Raw genomic sequence first — 21,546 nt, 5'->3', positions numbered from 1 at the left:
TTATGAATATTCTATAACTATAAGTATGTACAGGCTGTAGTGAGTACAAGCTATGTACAGGCTATGAACAGGATATAAATATGAAATAAAAACTATACAGAAATCTGAGATATACAGTTATACAGAATGTGAACTATGTAAGTTATAAACAGTTGTGGGATTAAAAATTATCGTATGTACAGAATGATTATCTACACAGAACTATACAGTAGTGGTAAAGTGCTAGTGGTTGTGGGTGTGTGTATGTTCAGTCCATGAGTTTAACGTGGGTCAGATGTCAGGAGGCAGAGTTCAGGAGTCTGACAGCTGTGGGGAAGAAGCTGTTCCGGTACCTGGTGGTCTTAGTCCGGAGGCTCCTGTAGCGCCTCCCAGAGGGCAGGAGGGTGAAGAGTCTATGTGATGGGTGACTGGGGTCTTTGATGATTTTCCCAGCCCTTTTCAGACACCGCTTCCTGTAGATGTCCTTTATGGCAGGAAGTGGTGCTCCGGCGATGCGCTGGGCAGTTTTCACGACCCTCTGCAATGCCTTCCGGTCCGAGGCAGAGCAGTTCCCGTACCAGACTGTTATACAGTTGGTCAGGATGCTCTCGATGGTGCAGCGATAGAAGTTCACCAGGATGTCTGAGGACAGGTGGTTCTTCCTCAGAGTCCTCAAGAAGAAGAGGCGCTGGTGAGCCTTCTTGACCAGCTTGGAGCAGTTGGTCGTCCAGATGAGATCCTCGGAGATGTGGACTCCCAGGAACTTGAAGCTGCTCACACGCTCCACAGCCATCCCCTTAATGTGGATGGGTGGATGTGGGTCAGCATTCCTCCTGTAGTCCACGATGAGCTCCTTAGTCTTCTCGGTGTTAAGCAGCAGGTTGTTTGTGTCGCACCACTCAGCCAGACGATCCACCTCCTCCCTGTAGGCGGCCTCGTCGTTGTCACTGATGAGGCCAATCACCGTGGTGTCATCTGCAAACTTAATGATGGTGTTGGAACCATCAGCAGGTCTGCAGTCGTGGGTGAAGAGGGAGTAGAGGAAAGGGCTCATCACACAGCCTTGTGGTATACCGGTGTTCATTGTGATTGTTGATGAGCAGCGGTCATCCAGTCGGACATGTTGAGGGCGGTTGGTCAGGAAGTCCAGTAACCATTTGCAGATGAGGGAACTGATGCCCAGGTCTGTCAGTTTCCTGATGAGTTGTGAGGGGTGGATTGTGTTGAATGCTGAACTGAAGTCTATAAACAGCATTTTGGCGTAGGTGTTGTTGTTGTCCAGGTGTGAGAGGACAGAGTGCAGTGCGATGGAGACTGCATCCTCTGTGCTCCTGTTCTGGCGGTATGCAAATTGGTGGGGGTCCAGGGTGGGGGGAGACAGGATTTGAAGTGTGCTAAGACCAGCTGCTCTAAGCACTTAGTGATGATGGGGGTGAGGGCTACTGGGCGGTAGTCATTGAGGCTAGATGGGTTGGAGTTTTTGGGTATCGGGACGATGGAGGTGGATTTGAAGCAGGCCGGTACCACAGCGTGGGCCAAGGACAGGTTGAATATGTCTGTGAGCACTCCTGCAAGCTCCCCAGAACACGCTCTGAGAACACGCCCGGGGATACCATCAGGACCTGCAGCCTTGTGGACATTGATCCTGCTCAGCACCGCTCCTACATCGGTGGGGGAGAGAGTCAGAGGTTGGTGGTCTGGCGTCATGTCTGTTATGGTTGTGGTTGTGGTGTTCCCTCGCTCAAAACGAGCATAAAAGTTGTTGAGCTCGTTGAGGAAGGAGGCATCAGAGGATGTGGGGGAGGGTTTGGTGGTCCTGTAGTCTGTAATGGTCTGAAGTCCTTGCCACATGCGTCGGGGGTTGGAGTTGGAGAAGTGTTCTTCTACCTTCTTTTTGTAATGGTGTTTGGCTTTTTTGATGCCCTTCTTTAGATTAGCCCTGGCTGTACTGTAGGTGTGTGCATCTCCTGACCTAAAGGCGGTGTTGCGGGCCTTCAGGAGGAGACGAACATCCCGGTTCATCCAAGGCTTCTGGTTGGGGTACATGGTGATCCGTTTCTGGGTGGTGACACTGTCTGTGGTTTCGGAGATGTAATCCAGTACAGATGAGGCGTACTGGTCCAGGTCTGTGTGGGTGAACATATTCCAGTCTGTGTTTTTAAATCTGTCCTGGAGCACTGCGTCTGTCCCCTCTGGCCGCACTTTAATTGTCCTCACAGCAGGTTTCACACGTTGGATGAGTGGTGAATACCAAGGTGTGAGGAACAGGGAGAGATGGTCCGATTGTCCAATGTGGGGGAGGGGTGTTGCTTTGTAGGCTCCAGCCAAGTTGGAATAAACATGGTCTAAAGTCTTGTCTCCTCTGGTGTGGCAGGAGACATGTTGGTGGAATCTGGGGAGGACTGTCTTTAAGTTGGTGTGGTTGAAGTCGCCAGCAACAATAAAAGCAGCCTCGGGGTGTTTATTCTGGTGTTTGTTAATGGCTGCAGAAAGTTCTTTCATGGCCAACCTAGCATTAGCGTCGGGGGGGATATACACTGCAGTGAGTATGATCGAAGTGAGTTCTCTGGGGAGATAATAAGGTCTGCATTTGACCATTAAAAACTCCGCATTAGGTGAGCAGTGACTCTCAGTAGTAGTGGAGTTCATGCACCAAGCATTGTTAATATAAATGCACAAACCTCCACCTCTGGTCTTGCCGGAGTCATCTGCTAGCCTGTCGGCTCGGTGTGTGTGGCGTCCTGCTAACTCAATAGCATTGTCCGGGCAGCTGTTGTTCAACCATGTTTCGGTGAAAAACATGACATTTGAGTCCATAATCCGTCTGTTGTTAGTGATGGAGAGCCGTATCTCATCCATTTTGTTTGCCAGAGAACGGACATTGGCGAGGAAAATACTGGGTAAAGGCAGCCGATGTGGTGTTAGCTTTAGCTTAGCCCGTAGCCCTCCGCGCCTACCTCGCCTTTGTTTACGTTCTCGGCGCCGTCTGCATGCACTTCCGCCCGGCCGGGGAGAGTGGGCAGCCTCCGGTGTTCTGGAGATCTCTGGGATGAGTCGGAGATCGGCGATAAAACTGTTGGAGTTATGAGTCCAGATGTCCAGAATCTCTTGTCTGCTGTAGGTCAGCAACGCACAGCAATTCTGGATGAATAATCCGGTTAAAAGTAGATAAAAAACCACTAAATAGCAGATTCTGGAGAGACACTGAGCCTCGCGTTGTTCACTCGCCGCCATCTTGGTCTTGTATCTTTTCATATCCTCCCTGGTGAATTTGATGTGTCTCCTTATCTTTCCTCATTTGGTGCATTTTCCATTGTTATACCTCTCTGACCTGCCTTCCCCATGTGATGTTTTTGTGTAATGTATGTATGGTTGGAGGGTAAGATGGCGCCCCCCTTGCGTGCAATAGGTCGGCAGCCGTAACATGAAATTTCCCCTTGTGGGACTAATAAAGGTATATCAATCAATCAATCAATCAATCAATCAACTAGGGAAGCAGATGCCATTTCGGTTGCCAAAGCAATATGTAAGAATATCATCCCGGAACACGGGATTCTGGAGACTATTTATAGTGATGATGGTCCACACTTTGTAAATGAAGTGATTGGATTAATGGCACAGCATCTAGGGATAACACTAAAACATCATTGTTCATATCACCCACAAAGTGCAGGGTTGGTAGAGAGAACTAACGGCACAGTAAAGCTAAGACTTAGGAAGTCAATGGAAGAGACAGGCAGGACATGGTTAGACTGTATAGAACTAGTTAAGATGTACATGAGGATTACTCCAACAGAGAACGGTCTGACTCTTTGAGATTATATATGGTAGAGTATTTAGAGTTTTAGTCTTCTGTAGTGATGATAGAAAAGCAAAAGAGAGAGCACATTAGCAGATTGGATGCTCAAAATGTTTAAAAGTACAGAAGTCATGAGAACAAATGATCTACCAGATGATTCTGTTTCTCCGCAGGAGCAGAGTCTGAAGTCTGGAGATTGGATGATAAGGCCATGGAGAGGAAGTGCTCCGTTCTTACTGCAGGTTTTCATAGAAAGTATAGAGAATAACACCCTCCCTCCTACTCTTACTCAGGGTCTCATAACACTTATTCCAAAGCCAAACAAAGACTTACTTCTTATTGATAATTGGAGACCCATCTGTCTGCTCAATAATGACTATGAGATTATGGCTTTAGTACTTGATAACAGAATTAAAGCAGGGCTATAGAGTGCGACCAAATTGGTCGCAAATGCGACCAAATTAGCAGATTGGACGCAAGTTGTTGTGTGACAAAAAACAATATTTGGTCGCATCTGTGCGACCAACTGTTCGGGTAACAAAAAAATAAAAAATCTGCAACCTTCCGTGTGGTCAACAACAGACACACATTATGCCCTATCGTGGACTAAACCAATCAGAGATAGTAAGGGGCGGGACCTTTCTGATTGGCCGTGGTCCAGTTGAAAGTGCAGGTGGAAGAGGGAGGTGAGTAGCTTGAATAAAGCGATATCGATTCATTAAATCCTGAATTGACTTTTAAATATAACTGTGTTTTGCCAGAAACGGCAGATTCTCAGATTAAAGCTCACAAAACTATTTCAACAACCACCAAACAGCAAATGAGAGCAGGTACACGGATTCCACACAAAGACGTAAACACAGAGCGGACCCGACGCATCAGAATCAGCTTTGTCTTTCTCAGCTTTCTCACCCGACGGCCCAAACACGGACACGCTGTCGGAGCTCACCGATTCTGATGCGTCGGGTCCACGCTGTGTTTATGTCTTTTTGCGCTGATTCTGAGCTGCAGGTTTTGTCTCTCTCCAACCAAAATTCACTGAGCCAGCAGCAAAAGAAGCAGCAAACTGAGCTTCACGTTTGATCAATGTCATCATGCTTTGCTGTTTTGCTTCCACGACTATTAAAATCACACTTCATGCACAGCTAGCTCTCTCTCTCTCTCTCTCTCTCTGTACTTCAAGAACAGCTTCCCATGTCAAATCTCTGTTTTCTGCATTATTCATCCGCTTATTACCCACCAGTCTACCGTTGTTTACAGCGCTGTCGGCCACTGTCTTTTTCTTTTCTTTTTTTCACTTAAACGGTTCAATACTGAAGAAATTTAAACTTTATATGCAGAACATTGCAGAATATTTTTAAGGTTATCTGCTATAAAAACGTCAGGCCAGAAAAATCTCCTTCATGTTTTCATGTTCACAATTCTGATGAAGTCTCACATGTATCAGTACTGATAAATGATCAGAATTATAATATTTCTGACTGTCTGAGGCTAAATTGAATCGAATCAGGACTTTGAGAACCGGAATCGAATGGATTATAGAAATCAGTGATGATACTCAGCCCTAGTGAGCAACCTAGGCACGACAGAAGTGGATGTAGCTGTAATAAGAAAAGAACTATTGATAACTTTTTTGTTAAGTTAAGGCCTGATCCGACTGAAATTCATAGCCAGCTCTGACACGGTGTCATCAATCTTTGAATGCTGAAAAAGCACAGTGTATCCAGAAAAACACATTATATGCTGCAATAAATGCACTGCCCAAGAGTCCCCTCTCCCCACTGCCTTTCAGCAGCAGGCAGCAGAAAACAGGTCGTCAGAGGCCGAGATGATGATTAAGTTTAACATTTTCTACAATATTGACAAAGCACTTTAAGCACAAGATTGTTAGTTAATAACTTAGAAATGAATATTGTCTGTATGGACTGCAATTCCCCCCCCCCAAAGAAGTGCACATGTAAAACTGCAGTGTTAAACAATGCGGTTGAAAAATTTGTGTGCGCCTAACTTTTGTGGCGGTACGCCTTACTTTAAAAAGTTAGTCTAGAGCCCTGTAAAGAGTTCTTGGACACAATTATCGATGAGACATAATCAGGCTTACAAGGAATCACCATAGCTGATAAGGAGCTCATCATCAGCCAGCTAGCTGATGACACCACTCTTCTTGAAGAATGCAAATCAAATCCGTCCAGCCCTTAGTGTTATTAGTGATTTCTCTGAGGCATCTGGTTTATGTCTAAATCTAAAAAATGTGAATTGCTAGCAATTAAAGGCTGCACTGCAAATACTATGTGTAACATTTCTGTTACACAAGAAGTCACATACCCAGGACTGTTAATATCCAAAGACCAAAAGTCAAGATGCTCGTCAAACTTTAAAAAACAAAAAACAAAAGGTACGTTCTAAATGAAACGTCACTAATCACGTGACTCTGGCCAAACGAATCAAGCCTCGACACAGTGCTTCTGAAGCAGTTGATCTTTCTGACACACGCACCGGAGCGTCAGCTTCAAGCGGACCATCACTACCTCTCACATCTAAAGGTAAGTGCCAAGGTAACTTTGAACTGAGTTCAGTCAATCTCGACTTTTTCGAAGTTTTCTGACTGAAGTTTTCTGTTGCTGTCTGTGAGAGAAGACCGTTAAAGGCGAGGCTCTCCAGAGTGTAGCAAAACAGGAAACCACAGCTGTGTGTGCGTAAGTGTGCAAACGAATAGATTAGAAGTGCAAGTGAGCCACGAGTATAGAAAGGTCAAGTTTCGTGAGTTGTTTTTCTCACCACTGATCACGCGCTCAACACTCTACACATACTTGCATCACACGCGCGCTCTCAAGCATCAGTATTGTACAATTCTGGGCGTCACGTGAGTTGCAGGTGTTACCATATAACGGAAATCTCCATTGTTCTGTAGCAGTGGTTCTCAAACGTTTCACAATGAGTTTCACCCTTACGAGCGACATCACAGCACAGTAGTAGTAGTAGTAGTATATATATACTACTATATATATAGTAGTGCAGCACTCCATAGTGCAGTGTGGAGCCTAACAAAGATCTGTTTTGTGTCCCAGCTGATCAGCAGGAGGAGAAGAGTCTGACGGAGCAGCAGAGGAACATTTTCAGCTACTTGGACTCAGCTCAGTCACTACAGAGAAAACAATGAGCTCAACACAGAAGGTGACAGACAGAGCAGGGCGATATGACCAGAAATATTTATCACGATATACATTTGAAAATTTGCGATAACAATATAACTGACAATATAATTGACGAGACAAAATACTTTTACAACTCCACAACTTTATTAGTGCAAAAAATCCCATCAATGTATTTTCACTTAAACAAACAGCTGTTTTTTATGTGTATTGAAGTTATATAAAAATTTAACAGTGCAAATGCAAATTCCTTGCTGACAGTTTAACCAAAAGACATTTCCAGTGGAAATTGGCCGACATTTGCTCCGAGGAATTTGCATTTGCACTGTTAATATTTTTGGTCATATCGCCCTGCTCTACTTTCATGTGTTACTGTTTAGGCTTAAATTGGTTTGATGTTTGGTGCCTTTTTCTTAATGTAAAAAAACCCCCTCAGGTTACAATCAGACATTTGTCTTCACTGAACCTGTTGGGTCTAAACTCAGACCCCGCTGTCTCCAGGACTTATTCCCATGAAAGAAAAACAAGGCAACAGCGATCGATCGATTTACTTGCAAGGGAGGCCTCGTCGGTATCTCAGAAATGCACTTCGAATCTCATTAGCCCCCCCCCAGAACCTCGAGAGTCTGGGAAGGGGGACAAATAAATTCCTTTCACCACAGAGTTAAAACAATGTAGAGATGGTAGCATAAAAATGACAACATTTAACAATTCACTTTAACAGAACCAAGCTGGTCGTTTTACCAGCTCAGCTCTAGTTCATATGACAGATAATATATGGTATAAACATCTAGATGATGGGAAAGTGGTATTCTTGGACTTTAGTCCTGCATTTGATTTGATAAATTTTGATCTTTTGATTGATAAACTAAAATGTTATTGATTTTCACCAGCTGCTCTGTGCTGGATGAAAAGTTATTTGTCTGGAAGACGGCAAAAGGTTTATTATAATGTTTATTTCTCCGAGGGCTGCGACATGAACTGTGGTCTACCCCAAGGCAGCTGCCTCACTTCTCTATTCAGTTTTCACAAACGATCTGCAATATGTCTTGGCTTAATCTTGGGTATGCCAATGATTCCACCATGTTTTATTCAGCCAGTGACAACTCTGAATTGACCAGCATGTCACAACAAAATTTGCTGAATGTGTTTGACTGGATAAGTAGAAACAACATGATTTTAAATGTATCTAAATCCAAATCTACCGTATGTTAATTAGAAGCAGATTAGTCAACAGCCCACAACTGAGTCTTTCCATAGCCAGTGTTAGAACACGTCACCCAGATTAAACAACTCGGCGTTACCATAAATCACCACCTTTCATGGTCTCAGCACATCGACTGTTTTTAAGAAAACGGGACAAGGCATAGCTATGGCTATGAAATGCTCTTTCTGTATCACTTCTTCAGTTATGAAAGATGTCATTAATGCACTAGTAATGTCTCATCTGGAGTATTGTTCAATCATTTGGTCAGCAGCTAATAAGACGGATCTTAACAGACTTCAGTTAGTCCAGAATAAGGCGTCCAGATTAGATGTTCATACTATACTAATTAAAAATGGACCGATCCTCGCCTCACAAAACGCGCTACTTGGCGTAACCCAGCTTTGCTTATCAGAGAAGTATGTGTCACTCGATAGAGCGGCTGCTGTCTGCGAGACCTGTCGGCGAACTGGTGGAGCATTTGGAGCCTCACTACATGCTTCCAAACCGCAGCGTTTTTAATCTTAATCTCTTCCATACTGAGGCGAAAAGGAAACGATTTGTCCCGTACTTCAGCTAGAATGGAGGAAAAAAGACTCTGGAGTTAGTCTGTGTCCTTAAGCTGCAGCTGCCTCTTCTTCTCTCATGTTTTCTAAGTAGCTGACAGCTGGTAACTGTGCAGGGGCGGGTCTAGCAAAGCTTTGCCAGGGGGCAGGTAGGGCATTAACAAGAAAAGGGAGGCACAAAAAATACTTTTCTTTGTTATTTCATTTAAAGGACTAACTTTTAATACATAATTATCTGAATCTTACAACCAAAGTGGTCATCTGATTAAATGTATAGAAATCCATTACTGTATATGGTAACTATTAAGTCTAATTTACACCCTGGTAAGCTATAATCCTTTTTCCTTTGGGAAGGTACCATCTGTGCAGTCTGCAATTCTGTTGAAGAAAGATGTTGAATGTATTTAATTATTGTAGAAACATAATTGATTATTTCTGTGCATTTGATGTACACGTGCATTAAATTAAAGTTCATTATGTCGATTAAGCATCATGAGGTGGAGGGCGGGGGTGGTTCTGGGAGATTTTTGCTGGGAGTTGGCAACTCTATTAGTTAGGTTGTTTAATATTTCTGATAAGTACTCTTTAAAATACCAGAATAGGAAGGATGGTGCAAGTTTATTAGATTGATGTGTGTTGCTGAACTATAAAATATTTGAATAGAATAGAATTCAACTTTATTGTCATTGCACATGTCACAGGTACAGGGCAACGAAATGCAGTTTGCTTCCATCCAGAAGTGCTTTAGCCATGATATAGATATATTACAATATATATTAGCAATAATATAGATATGTAAGTATATTACAGAAATGGGTCTATTATGGTATGTTATAATGTACACGGTATGAAGTATGTTATGAATATGCTATAACTATAAGTATGTACAGGCTGTAGTGAGTACAAGCTATGAACAGGATATAAATATGAAAAACTATACAGAATATGAAATAAAAAAAACTATACAGAAATATGAGATATACAGCTATACAGAAATGTGAACTATGCAAGTTATAAACAGTTGTAGAATTAAAAATTATCGTATTATACAGAATGATTATTTATACAGAATTATACAGTGGTGCAGTTAAGATAAGTGAGATATGTGGATAATTTCTACAGAGGCTGTATAAAGTGCTAGTGGTTGTGAGTGGTGGTTCAGTCCATGTTATTATTGTGTGTTTGAGGGTACAGTTGTCCATTGTGTGTGTGTGTGTAGGTGGTTGTGGGTGTGTGTGTGTTCAGTCCATGAGTTTAACGTGGGTCAGATGTCAGGAGGCAGAGTTCAGGAGTCTGACAGCTGTGGGGAAGAAGCTGTTCCGGTACCTGGTGGTCTTAGTTCAGAGGCTCCTGTAGCGCCTCCCAGAGGGCAGGAGGGTGAAGAGTCCATGTGATGGGTGACTGGGGTCTTTGATGATTTTCCCAGCCCTTTTCAGACACCGCTTCCTGTAGATGTCCTTTATGGCAGGAAGTGGTGCTCCGGCGATGATCGGAATCGGTATTGGACATTAAAAAGTGTCATCGTGCCATCTCTAATACTAATATCGATAAAATGCATTATCAACTTTCTTGGCTTCCTGTACAGGCTCAAATATTCTATGGCTTACTTGTAGTTATAAAGAAAGCAATTCTGTTAAACACACCACATTTATTTCTGCTCAGCTGCAGTATCCAGATGAAATACATAATGATATTACACGATTTTCAACAAACTGCAATTTAGTAAATGCTCGAGTTAAAAGTAACTTGTTGTAAAACTGTTATATTTAGAGCAACTTTCAAGTGGAATAAATTGCCTCATAAAATTAGAGAATTAGTAACTATTCAAAACTTCAGTGAACATTTAAGAGTCGATTTACAGAGTTTTTAGTTGTTGTAAATATTGTAAGAGATGATTTGTTTTTGAAATTTGTGTAATGTGCCTCAATGTTATTGATATTATTATTATTGTTATTATTGTTTTTTTTGATTGTTTATATTTTAATTGTGAAACCTCACTGTGGATGTAAGAGCCAAATTATGTGGATATCTTGAATCCACTTTATTGTATAATATTTTATGTGATTGTATTTGACGGAAGACGAGCAAAATCTGTTGTGGAAGCTAATGGGGTTCCTTTTGAATAAACAAATAAACAAATATAGGATTTATTATCACTGAATAATTATGTATAAATCTATAAAAAATTATAGAAATATGTAATAAAAACAACAACTCTGTGTGTGTGTGTGTGTGTGTGTGTGTGTGTACAATCAGGAGGGATGGGCATGATTTTAGTGTTTGAACAGTCATGAATTATTTTAGCACCAGGTTGGATGTAATGTGTTAGAACTACCAGCAGGTGGGATAAGAGACCTTTAAGGTGTTTGGTGCCACACTCCACCTTCAGGTTTAAAACTAGTGTTAATGGAGGGAGTTTGAAGGTTCAGTTTGTTCCACGACTGCATTTCACTCACTGCCTCTGTTTGTATCTCTGTCACTGCAGGACCAACATGGAGCGAGAAGTCAGCGCTCTCAGGAGGCCGACAAACCTCACAGAAGAAAGAGAGAGAAAACATACAGCTGTGACGAGTGTGGGAAGGATTTTACTGGGAAGGCTAAACTAAAACAGCATCAGGTCATCCACACTGGAGAGAGACCGTTCAGCTGTGATCAGTGTGGCAGAGCTTTTACTCAAAGTGGCCACTTACAGAAGCATCTAGTTACCCACTCTGGAATTAAGGCGTTCAGCTGTGACTTGTGTGGAAAGTCTTTTTCCTGGAAGGGTTACCTAAAAACACACCAACTCATCCACAGTGGAGTTAAAGCGTACAGCTGTGATCAGTGTGGCAGAGCTTTTACTCAAAGTGGCCACTTGCAGAGTCATCTAGTTACCCACTCTGGAATTAAGGCATACAGCTGTGACATTTGTGGAAAAACTTTCAGCCGGAGAGGGCACCGAAATACACACCTACGCATTCACACCAGACATGATGTGTACTGCTGTGAACAGTGTGGCAAAGAGTTTACAACAAACACGCAGTTACAACAACACATGTTTACCCACACTGAGGGACGACCTTATAAATGTGACCTGTGTGAGAAGACCTTTAAAGCTCCACGTATCCTGAGGCGACACCAACAGATCCACACCAGAAAGAGACTCTACAAGTGCAGTTACTGTGAGGTATGTATTTATATTGTTATCTTGTCATTTTAGCCTGACTGTTTGGAACAACTCTGCTCATTAAATTGTGTTAGCATGTTAGCAATTCTACTGCATGGAAAAGCAGCTCTGAGTGATTATTCAGATTTTCATGTCAGTTATGATTTTAGTATTACTGTAGTATTATGGTGGTAGTATTGTAGTTATTGCAGCCCAGTAAACTGAGTGTGTTAACTGAAACAGTAAAATGTAATTGGACGTCTGCAGAGATGCTCTTTATTTCAGGCGACGTTCAGGATAAAAATGTTGAAGGACTGACTTACACTGTCTTTGTGTCTTTGTTTAGAAGCAGAGCGACACAGATGGATCCAGTTCTCAACCCTGTCATCACTGTGGTGGTGGGAAAGACTTTCGTTGTGACCTCTGTGGAAAAACTTTTAGTCGGCAAGACACCCTAAAAACACATCAACATAGACACACTGGAGACAAACTGAAATACTGCAAAGAATGTGGGAGAAGCTTCACCACATCACGTATTTTAAAACAACATGAACTGATTCACAGTGGGGTTAAAAAGCACCTCTGTGATCAGTGTGGGTCATCCTTCACCACTGCAGGTGAGCTTAAAACACACAAACGAGTCCACACAGGAGAGAAACCATACAAGTGCAGACACTGTGACAAAAGCTTCTCATGTTCAAGTCATCGTAACAGGCATGAACGTACACACATGGAAGGAAACTACAGCTGTGACCAGTGTGACAAGAGCTTCAGGAATCTCAGTTCATACTCCAAACACAAACGATCCCACGTTACTAATAAACTGTTTCACTGTTACCAATGTGCCAAAACATTCACCTCATTGTCTGCTCTGTGCAAACATCAGCGTGATCACTCAGGGCTGAAATCACTCCCATCACTGGATCACAGTGAATCTGAAGAGACAGAAAGATCCTCTGGTTTCAAAGTCAGACTCAAAAAGCTTGAGATCAGGCTCCACAGAGTTCAGATAGAATCATTTAAACTTGTGTTGAACTGAACTGGTTGCTGGGCTGAACTTCTACATAATACAGATTTACATGGGATCTTATTTTCTGTCGTTTTACTGAGTCAGTTTTGTCCTTTTTTCTCTGTCCTGGTTTTGCTCGTCTGTAAATAATTGAAACTCAGTCAAATAGTTCATTGTTCTCCAGCAAAACGTTTTGGAAACTCATGTTTAACCTTTAAAACTCTGACATGTTTTAGCACACAAGGCTTCATCAGGGAGTTCACTCATGATTGGACCATGAGAATAAAGGTTTTCAGTTCTTTCAAAGAGAGTCTTGGAGATGTTTGATGTTTTTGTTTTTTCTGAAACCACCTGAAAGAAAAACTATTTTTCTTGCTTTATGTAGTGTGGAAGTTTTTAATGTTTCTTTCATCTGTGATGTTCTTGAATGTGTTCACATGAAGATGGTACAAATAAACTGTCCTTTTAGCTTTAGCTCCTAATTTATTCATTATTTATGGATGTAGCACAGCAGCAGTTTCTTCATTAACACATGGAGGGCTCGGGATCTGATGGTAAATAATGTTTTGTGTCCTTGTACACATCATACAGCTCAGCTGTTCCACAGATGTCAGGTTTACACAGTGGGATGGTTTGTAAGAACGCAGCTCTCCTGTGGATAAATCCTTACTCTTAGCCTCAGGACCTCACACAGTCCCAGCAGGTTCGGTCTGAAGATTTATACCTTTTTCATTTCTATATGATTCTTCTTGCATCTAAACAAAGATGATTATGATGATGATGAGTCATTTATGAAAAAACAAGCAAAAAACAATATTGTTGTATGAGGATTTTTATGGCAGATTTTGTGCATCAACATTTTTGTACATGAAAATGTTGAAAAGATGCAAAGGAGGAGGAGGGCACAAGAGCTCAGCATGTGATACTGACTGGAAGCAACACAGCTGCTGTTGACAAAGCAGCAGAGTCAGATATGAATGTGTATTGAATTCATCGTATAAATATACCAGATTTATCCACATACGCTAGTTTTCACCCTTGTTTTTACTTTCAGTAAGTTTACTTTTAGTTTATTTTTACTTTCTTAAGACGCAGGAGAATCTGATTCATCATGATTGAGCATTTCATTAAAGTAATGTTTAAAAGACATTTCTCGTTTGTTCTTTCAGCTGCAGCCTCGCTGGTGTTTAACTGTCTGACAGTAAAGAAGATAAAAGATACGTGCAAACACAAACACATGAAAAGTATTTGCAGAAAAGCTTAAAGCTCTTGTTTGTCTGTTTTTCTGTTCCAGTCATCGCCAACATTGCGAAGATGTGAAGCTGCCTTTCTGCTAAAGTATCTCCTTACATACATTTGCTCATATCGTGGGACTTCTTATAGAGTGTCTTTCTTTGACCATGTCTCACTGTGTTTTATTCTTGACGTTGCATTTGAGTCTTGCATGACTCTATTATAATTCATATTAAAATGGATGGATGGCTAGACGGACCCCCTGAATTTATCATCTGAAATCTTTTTATTCCTTTATTCCACTGCTTTCAGGCATTTCTGTGCATCCAAATTTATATATAGATATCAAAACACTCATATCTGTACAATTTGTTAATATCTTCATAATCTCCAATAATGTTACACCCCAGTGCTTTCATTTGAACCCCAAGTGTCATTGTCTTTGAAAAAGCACAGAGTATAATGCATCTATTTTGCAAAAATAAATAATACAATAAATGTTAAAAGACTTTCAAAAGGTGCCCTGTTTTTCCCTTCGTCGTATCGTACAAATAGAGATAATATAATTATCTGAGGAACAATTGTCAAAAAGCAGAGAAGTTATTAAAATATTAATGCAAGACATGGAAGCAGCTGGTGTTGTTCCTAAATCAGGAAGAATATTTTAAAATTACTTCACAATTCTTCTTGCACTTCAGATTGTTACAAACTATCAGAATATAAAGAAAGTCAGAAAATGGAAAACCTCAGCTTATAAAACTGCTATTTTTTAACCACAAACCACTGGATCAATGTCAAGGGTTTTGCGCTTGATTTTTATTTAATCATAAAACACTGCAGAGACGCAAAGAAATAATCATTATAACAGTGTGCAAATACTATGTGTCCAAGCTATAGACGTCTCTGAAGCAACACTTTAAGAAACTCATGCATAGCTGCGGGGTGCACAGTCCACATTTCACAGTGACAGCACAAAGACCCACACAGCTGGATTTGGATATTTAACATTCTTTCAGTAAAAATTAAACCCTGCATGAGTCCATGAATATCTGCCATTAATCAGATGAAAGCCTCTGCTGTAGCACCCTGTCATCCATTCATCCAAGAGATGTAACCAAGATGCTGCCTCTATTAGATAATTATTAGATAATCATTGTTGAAAAATAATCTTTAACATCTGAGTAATTTCAGATTTTACACGGTCAGGTGTATCAGAGTTTAACTCAGAAAATTAAATTTTAACTCAAAACGTATTTTAAATAAATTTCAAACGAGCCATCATGATAAAGGGAATGTGTGCAGTTTTGGTGCTCCGTAAGTTCTGTGCTGAACAGCGTGGCTGACTCTTTGTATCTACTATTGCCTCCACAGTCTGAGTCCACACAGGTAATGAGCCATTATGGCCAATTATGGAGTCCACTGCCAGCTCGCGCTTTTTTAAGGTTATGTCAAAAGGTTTCTTGGAAATAAACACGGACTATTTGTTTAGGCAGTCTGTGTCAGTGGGCTCAGTCAGTGGTCACGTTGTCTTATTACAATGAACACATGCAGTGTAGTTTATTTCTGAGTTAATCCAGCCTTCTACCTGCAAGAAATCTTTAGTGCAGTATGTAATCTGCTTCTGAAAATAGCTCCCAGCAAGAAGAATTTGTTCTTTCAGCTCTAATCCGTGAAAAACAGACAAAAAAAACCACTTGGTTGGTCTGTTCATTGTCACCGCTCTGATGTCAGGTGTACGTGATTGGAGGATTTGGGGTTGGGTTCTCTGCTCATTCATCACTGCAGATTTTAGTTAGATTTGTTTGTCCGTGGGAACTGTGGGAACCTTAAATTACATTTTGGATGTAAACAAAAAGAAGAGCGTGAAGGGGTGTGAAGAAAAACAGATTTTAAACTTTGTTTTTTTAACTGGACTCTGGTGCCATCCTGTGGCTGCTATGAAACAAAAGTGAAGTAATGGAAATAAAAATGTTCTCAGTTTTCCTTGTTTGCCAAACTTCTCTCTAAAAGCCAAGTCTGGTCCCTGTGTTTTTATTACAGTCTCTACAGTGTGAGATAATAAAAGGAGGATGTTGAAGGCAGCACCGCTCCACCTGCACTATACACACTATACAATTTTTCATAACAGATGAGTTTTGTTTTTTGGGGGGTTTTTTTGGGGGGGGGGGTCTTTTTTTTATTCCCACCTATGCTTCTATTTTCTATATTAAAAAAACAACAGGAGTTATGCAGGTTTACTGTGATGAAAACTCCAGACTCACAGTGAAACATCGTGCTGTGTAACACTATACACCAGTGTAAAGTTCAGGAAAGTTTCTTCATGGTTCAGAGGCTGCTCGGCAGAGGATGATTTAAAGATGTGTGTGAAATGGGCTGTTATGATTGGTCAGAAAATGTGATGACGGTTGCCTTTTTATAAAAAGTAGCCTTTCCTTTTTGCCAGCGGTCGTGGCCGCTAAAGAGCGTTTCCCTGAGCCTTAAAACTGCAAATCCAGCACGGCGCTGTCACGCTGATGGCCCAGGAGATACCGTTGGTGAGTTGGAAACTATTGCCTGGATGCCGAAACTCCCAGTAGCCAGGAGAATGCCAGGAGGGGTTTGTTCATATGAAATAGAAAACAAATACAAAGCATTAAACCATGTTAAAAACACAACAGCCTTTATAAATGCAGTTTGGACCACTTTGCAGTGTTTTATTTGTAAAAAATGTTTGGAATCATGTATGATTTTCGTTCCACTTCTCACGTGTACACCACTTTGTGTTGGTCTTTCACGTGGAATTCCAATAAAATTGATTCATGTTTGTGGCTGTAATGTGACAAAATGTGAGAAAGGTCAAGGGGGCCGAATACTTTTGCAAACCACTGTAAAATAGAACAAAATACAAAGCATTAAAAAATGTTAAAAACACAGCAGTCTTTATAAATGTAGTTTGGACCCAGAAGCAAGTTTCATCAGGTCATCACTTAAAGTCTGGATATCCCACCTGCTGTGGAGTTTTAATGCAGTACAGGTGTTATTATTAAACTCCTGTCACATTCTGACCGTTAAAATGAATAACATTCATGTAAGAAATAAAATTGTTTCAAGTAAACTGTATATGGTGTTAAATAGGCCTAAACTACTGTACTCTAATGTCGGCAATAAGGGCGGTACTTCAAGAGCCATATATTTTATGAGCTGGTACTCATTGTGATATATAGAGGACAGCAGGAGCAGAACAGACACACAGCAACAACCAACAACAACCCTGCAAGTGGACCTATGTTGGGGGGACTTGTGTATCATGTAAAGCACTGTGCAATGCTCTATGTGACAAATATTAAAAAATAAATTTCATTCAATCATTCAACAAATATTTTGTTCTCTATGAATGCCCAGCAGCCCTGAAACCCTCTGAACTCTAATGTTCACAACCCAATAAATCGATAGACTTTGAGGAGCATGAATTAGACTGGATAAGAATTTTTATGGAACTTCTTTTATCCTGGACCTGGAAGAACCCTTGACCCCAAGCAAGCTCATGCCATCCCCCTGTACCCAGCTCCACTTGTTTGTGAAACAAAGCTGTGTCCCATTGGTTCTCCTGTTTGGTCTACCTTAGTAATTTGGACATCCTCAACAAAACGAACAGTAAGTATGGAAAATTCAAGTCCATGTCAAGTTCTTGTCAACGGGAAGAGAAAAAGTGTCTCATCAGTTTGATACCTGCTACGTGAAGGTGTTAGAGAAGATTTGCATCAATAAGATTTCTTTTTCTGGTCTATTATGGTTACTTGTGAGTTTAGACTATTCAGACATCTATGAGGGCTGTGATAAGAGAAGGAGAAGGTTTTAGAGATGTTAAAAGTTTGCCTATACTTTCACATTTTAAAACACTCTAAACACAGTTACTCCTGCTACAGAACCTGCTGCCTTCTGGTGGTGTCTAATAATCTTAGGCCCCCTCCTCGATTCAGAGATGGTCTTTCCCTTTTCACGTAAATGGCCTCCTTGACTCCGCCCTCAAACCAGCGTTCCTCCCTGTCCAGGATGTGAACATCCTCACCATTGAAAGAGTGTCCACTGGCCTGTAGGTGTGAATAGACTGCAGAGTCCTGGCCTGACGAGGTAGCTCTTCTGTGTTGTGCCATCCGCTTCACCAGAGGTTCTTTGGTTTCCCCGATGTATAAATCCTGGCAATCCTCCTGGCACTTAACAGCGTACACTATGTTACTCTGTTTGTGTCGGGGGACCCCATCCTTAGGGTGGACCACTTTTTGGTGCAGCATGTTTTGGGGTTTAAAAGCCACAGAGACCCGGTGTTTAGAAAAAATGCGTCTCAACTGCTCCGATACTCCTGACACATATGGGATCACTACAGGTTTTCGCTTGGGCAGCGGTTGTCCTTCTCTCCTGGATCGGCTGGAGCTTTCTTTAGGTGCCTTTCCCGCTTTGACAAAAGTCCAGCTGGGATAACCACATTTACTCAGGGCCTTCTTGATGTGCTGTTCTTCTGCCTCCCTGGCAGCTGTGTCTGTGGGGATGGTGTTCGCTCTGTGTTGTAGCGTCCTGATGACACCCAGTTTGTGCTCCAGTGGATGATGAGAGTCAAACCTTAGATACTGATCCGTATGTGTAGGTTTACGGTACACGTCAGCTTTTAGATGTCCCCCATTACTGATGGAAATCTCACAGTCTAAGAAGGCTAACCTGCCACTTTTCATATCCTCCCTGGTGAATTTGATGTGTCTCCTTATCGTTCCTCATGTGGTGCATTTTCCATTGTTATACCTCTCTGACCTGTCTTCCCCATGTGATGTTTTTGTGTAATGTATGTATGGTTGGAGGGTAAGATGGCGCCCCCCTTGCGTGCAATAGGTCGGCAGCCGTAACATGAAATTTCCCCTTGTGGGACTAATAAAGGTATATCAGTCAATCAATCAATCAGTCAACTAGGGAAGCAGATGCCATTTCGGTTGCCAAAGCAATATGTAAGAATATCATCCCGGAACACGGGATTCTGGAGACTATTTATAGTGATGATGGTCCACACTTTGTAAATGAAGTGATTGGATTAATGGCACAGCATCTAGGGATTACACTAAAACATCATTGTTCATATCACCCACAAAGTGCAGGGTTGGTAGAGAGAACTAACGGCACAGTAAAGCTAAGACTTAGGAAGTCAATGGAAGAGACAGGCAGGACATGGTTAGACTGTATAGAACTAGTTAAGATGTACATGAGGATTACTCCAACAGAGAACAGTCTGACTCTTTGAGATTATATATGGTAGAGTATTTAGAGTTTTAGTCTTCTGTAGTGATGATAGAAACGCAGAAGAGAGAGCACATTAGCAGATGCTCAAAATGTTTAAAAGTACAGAAGTCATGAGAACAAATGATCTGCCAGATGATTCTGTTTCTCCTCAGGAGCAGAGTCTGAAGTCTGGAAATTGGATGTTGATAAGGCCATGGAGAGGAAGTGCTCCGTTCTTACTGCAGGTTTTCATAGAAAGTATAGAGAATAACACCCTCCCTCCTACTCTTACTCAGGGTCTCATAACACTTATTCCAAAGCCAAACAAAGACTTACTTCTTATTGATAATTGGAGACCCATCTGTCTGCTCAATAATGACTATGAGATTATGGCTTTAGTACTTGATAACAGAATTAAAGAGTTCTTGGATACAATTATCGATGAGACACAATCAGGCTTTATGAGAAATAGACACATTTCTAATAACATTAGACTGGTTTTGGATCTACTTGATTACTCTGATTTGGTATCTGACAATAGCTTCATTCTCTTCCTGGATTTTTAAAAGGCCTTTGATACAATTGAACATCAATTTATTTTCCACTCTTTGAAAAAACTTTGGCTTTGGATAATTTTTCTGTAAAGCTTCAAAACCTTGTACACGAATGGCAATAGCTCAATTAAAATGATTAAGACTCCACCCCAAGATTTGACCTGTTTTACAAGGAATCACCATAGCTGATAAGGAGCTCATCATCAGCCAGCTAGCTGATGACACCACTCTTCTCGAAGAATGCAAATCAAATCCGTCAAGCCCTTAGTGTAATTAGTGATTTCTCTGAGGCATCTGGTTTATGTCTAAATCTAAAAAATATGAATTACTAGCAATTAAAGGCTGCACTGCAAATGCTATCTGTAACATTTCTGTTAAACAAGAAGTCACATACCCAGGACTGTTAATATCCAAAGACCAAAAGTCAAGATGCTCGTCAAACTTAAAAAAAAAAAAAAAAGTACGTTCTAAATGAAACGTCAGACGTCACTAATCACGTGACTCTGGCCAAACGAATCATGCCTCGACACAGTGCTTCTGAAGCAGCGTGTTGATCTTTTTGACACACGCACCGGAGCGTCAGCTTCAAGCGGACCATCACTACCTCTCACATCTAAAGGTAAGTGCCAAGGTAACTTTGAACTGAGTTCAGTCAATCTTGAGTTTTTCGAAGTTTTCTGAATGAAGCTTTCTGTTGCTGTCTGTGAGAGAAGACCGTTAAAGGCGAGGCTCTCCAGAGTGTAGCAAAACAGGAAACCACAGCTGTGTGTTTGTAAGTGTGCAAACGAATAGATTAGAAGTGCAAGTGAGCCACGAGTACAGAAAGGTCAATTTTCGTGAGTTGTTTTTCTCACCACTGATCACGCGCTCAACACTCTACACATACTTGCATCACACGCGCGCTCTCAAGCATCAGTATTGTACAATTCTGGGCGTCACGTGAGTTGCAGGTGTTACCATATAGCGGAAATCTCCATTGTTCTGTAGCAGTGGTTCTCAAACGTTTCACAATGAGTTTCACCGAGCGACATCAAAGCGCAGTAGTATAGGCCTATTTAACACCACATACACATACTTGCCAACATTCAAAAGGGCTCTCTCTCTCTCTTTCTCTCTATCCATCTATCAATCGATCGATCGATAGATGTGCAATATCACTGATCACACGGCACCTCACATTGCACCTGCTAGTGAGATGGCATGTATGTGTATGTATATAAATGCAAGCGTGTATGTGGAAATATGTGTGTGTATGTATGTACGGATGCATATATGTATATATACATATATGTATGTATGTATGTGCATGTATGTTTGCAGGTGTATGTATAACTTGTACATATCTTTCTTGTGTAAATGTAAATTTGTCTGCTATTGTGTAAATACTTACGCTATTGTGTACTCCACACACGGAGAGATGCCAAACTGCCTTTCACTGTTCTTGTAACAGTGACAATAAAAAGCTATTCTATTCTATATATATGTATGTATGTGTGTATGTATGTGTGTGTGTATATTGGTGTGTCGGCCCACTGTGCATTTGATTCTAATAACAGGCCTCAGTCTCTCCTGCTATACTGCTAAATTTTGTATCGGTGCTTAAACCTTTTGTGTTTCCAATAAGTTTCCCACCTCGGGAAGCAAAAATGTGTTCTTTTACTTGT

The 21,546-nt window shown here is 41.3% G+C and overlaps 1 long non-coding RNA gene across 1 annotated transcript; it reads left to right on the top strand.

Moving 5' to 3' along the window:
- The first annotated feature begins 11,544 nt into the window (after window positions 1–11,544).
- Window positions 11,545–12,586, top strand: LOC109197033 (uncharacterized). Its single transcript, XR_002058350.2, has 2 exons — window positions 11,545–11,866; window positions 12,192–12,586. It is a non-coding gene; the product is annotated as an uncharacterized LOC109197033 (long non-coding RNA).
- The last annotated feature ends 8,960 nt before the right edge of the window (window positions 12,587–21,546 follow it).

Source organism: Oreochromis niloticus, linkage group LG23 (genome assembly GCF_001858045.2).
Source record: "Oreochromis niloticus isolate F11D_XX linkage group LG23, O_niloticus_UMD_NMBU, whole genome shotgun sequence".
NCBI classification, from domain to species: Eukaryota; Metazoa; Chordata; class Actinopteri; order Cichliformes; family Cichlidae; genus Oreochromis; species Oreochromis niloticus.
Note: the sequence above shows the minus strand (reverse complement) of the source record. Positions and strands in the feature narration are given on the sequence as shown.